The sequence below is a fragment of the Dipodomys merriami genome, unplaced genomic scaffold, assembly GCF_024711535.1.
Source record: "Dipodomys merriami isolate MVZ:Mamm:240054 unplaced genomic scaffold, mDipMer1.0.p SCAF_43, whole genome shotgun sequence".
Taxonomy (NCBI): Eukaryota; Metazoa; Chordata; class Mammalia; order Rodentia; family Heteromyidae; genus Dipodomys; species Dipodomys merriami.
This window is the reverse complement of record NW_027205937.1, coordinates 9,713,477-9,716,821: the sequence shown is the minus strand read 5'-3', so window position 1 is coordinate 9,716,821 and position 3,345 is coordinate 9,713,477.

Here is a 3,345-nt window from a genome sequence, read left to right as displayed (position 1 = left end):
GAGCAAGAGAGAGAGAGAGAGAGAGAGAGAGAGAGAGAGCGAGAGTGAGAGAGAGAGAGAGAGAGAGAGAGAGAGAGAGAGAGAGAGAGAGAGAGAGAGAGAGAGAGAGAGAGGGCAATATACATATTGCCAAGGCAAACCTGCAATACCATGAATGGCAGGCAAAATGGGGTGGGGGCAAGCTTTGATAGGGGCAGCTTTGGCTCAACTTCTCTCCAATTTCAGAGTAAACACAAGGTAAAGGACCTGGTTAACAGATCCATTCATAGCAACAAACACGGTGTGGGATTCTCTCAGGGTAGAAGGGGGTCAAGCAGGGACAAGGGCCAGGCATAACAGGAAGAGCAGCTTTGTCCTTTTTCCCTGAAAGCCTCTGCCTTGAACCACCAGCAAGGGAATCCCTAGATTGCCAGTCTATACCCAGTAATCAGTGGCAAGTTGGGAATCACCAAACACTTTATGAATGGAGAAGGCATGAACTTTCTAGCCAGAAAATTACAGGCCACCTTTTTCAACAGACCCCCAAATCCACAAAAATTTGGGAGCCAGAACTGGGCTGCAGATGAACTGTCTCATCTGCTGCCTTCCCCAATATGGGATATTTTCTTACAGCCCCTCCTGGGCTAGTGAAGTGACAAATCTGACCTGAGTTATAGGGGGAGCATCAGGTCCCTTCTTATCCGGTGGAGTTGGAGCTGAAGCTGGGGCGGTAGCCCAGGGAATAGGGGCTTTGTCTGGGGAATACTGGGCTTCAAGGGTATGATCTCCTGCATGTTGTATTTGTAGCGGTGCATGGTCTGCTCTGGTGACTTAGCAAAGAAGGACTGGGGAGCTGGGGCACTGCTGGAAGCAGACATGCAGCTGCTGGGCTACACTGGAGCTTCATGAGAAATAGCTGGAGTAGCTGCAGAAGACAGAGCTGAAGGCTGCGCCAGACCAAGACCCAGGGTCATGGCTCCCGCTAGAATCACTCCTTCACTCAGCCCTGCTGAGGTACTTCCTGCTTGGCTAATTGTGGACATTTAATCTGTAGAGGGATCCTCTGACTTCTTTTCAGAGCAGCCTTTCCTGTATTAGAAGAAGGAGTCATCTCCCTTCCATCCCCACCTCCTCCCACTCTCCTCAGCCTATGGGGCTGAGACAGTGCTCAATGGAACAGAATTTTGACCCCATTCCAAAACAGTCCCTCAGAGCACTATTACACAGTAGGAGCATAGATCTGCTGGAAGTGGACAAGCTCCTCATCCAGGAAGAGAACTGGTATTCAAAGAAAATAAGAAGATATTTGAAGTCACAATTGCCATCAGTCACGAATTTCCCTTAGGTAGTGAATTATTGAATGTTACAGAAGTGATAGCTCCCTTCAAGCCCTTTATCGAGCTTAGAGAATGTGTTCAAATGAAGATTTCTCCAGGCTTTCCTGTAAACTTAGATAGACCTGTGCGTCCCAGGATCACAGCCACTGTGACTTTCAACAGTTTTGAGATGATGTAGTTGATGGCTCTATCTTTACCATATCAGATAACTACAAAGACCCCCCAACCATTGTCCTGACCTTTAACATAAAAAAAGATGCTATTCACCAAGAACAAGGAACGTAGAGACTCCTAGAATTAAATTCAAAAAGAAGGGACAAATGCTTTCAATAAATGGATTCACATATTGAAGTGACACATCAGTAATAGAATTGGAAGAAATGGGCATCTAATATGAATTTCATCAAGTATTCTGATGAGCCATTTTCAGTCTTTTAAAAAAGAATTCTTTATGTGTAATTGTTTGATCTGCAGCTACCAGTGGCATGATTTGTTTTTAAAGATTTTTATTGTACTTGTTGAAATATACATGCATATATGTGTATGTATGTATGTGTGTGTATGTATGTAATCTACTTATCCATTTATCTTAAATACTCCCAGACCATTCATGTAAGTCAAATGTCTTAAGATATATGAAACCCTTTAAAACTCATCATCTCACATTCATTGGGCACCAATATTGTTTCACTTCATTTTCATAAAATGTAAACTTTGAAACATTGTGTATAGTTTAGTAATTTGAATGTTTGTTCAATATAAAGAACTAGACGGAATGAGATTTCCTGTAGATGAATAAACCAAATGGTAATCATTAATAATAGTATTTATCTGTCGCTATACATTTCAGAATGCTTGTTCACAATCCAGGGAATGAGGTACCTTTTTTAGCCCCCAAGAGCACTCAATTGGGGTGCTATTTGTGTTTACCTGAATTATTTTTTCAATGGTATATATTACTAATCTTCCTTTCAGAGAACCACTATTTTTTTGCTTTCTACATTAAGTGTTCCTGTTCATAATAAGGTATATTGAGAATGTAGAAAATCCTCCAAGTCTCAGTTAATCAAATAATTTCCAAGTTTTTAATTTGCTTCTTCAAAGGTGCATATAAGTTTGATTAGTATGTTATTCAAAGAATATGGGTTCATTGGTATCAATTATATTTTAAAACACATATATTAGATAGCATGTAATATAGGTTTTCAATTTTTAAACAAATCTAATTTGCTAAAATTATATTTTACAAGTTATAAAGTTCAGAAGTGCATACAAGATTAAGAGTTCCCATTTTATTCTAGTCCTGTTTGTTTTTGCCAGTCCAAGGGCTTGACCTTAGATCATGGGCACTGCTCCTGAGCTTCTTTTGCTCAAGGCTAGTGCTCTACCACTTGAGGCACAGCACCATTTCTGGCTTTTTTGTGGTACTGAGGAATCAAATTCAAGGCTTCATGCATACTAAGCAAGCACTCTATCACTAAGCCACATTCCCAACCCAAGGTTCTATTTTCTTAAGTCACAGGTCAAAATCATGCACTCGCTTTTACACATACAAATGTTCATATTTATTAGAAGTTGGTTTGAAGATCCAAGAATGAAATAAATTGGGAGTATTATATGTAAGAGTTATACAATGTTGCGTCATATTATGGAGATTAGCTCAATGATTTCTTTTGTAGTAATGAGTGTGTCAAGAATTATTTTCTTAGTGATTAGTAGTTAACATTGGTCTGGTCAGAACATGCTAGAAAATCTTTCCAAAGATAGGTGGAGGTATATAATGGATACTCCCATTATTTAGTTTCTAGCTGTGCACTGGTGTCTCATGCCTATGAACCTAGGTACTCAGGAGTTGAAATCTATGGATTGCAGTTCAAGGCATACACAGGCAGATTCTTATGTCTAGTTAATCCCAGAAAAAGCCAGCAGTGGCACTTTGGCTCAAGTGGTAGAGTGCTAGCCTTAAGCAAAATGTAGGTCAGGGACAGTGCCCTGGTGAGAATTAGAGACGCAGGACTATAAAAATAAA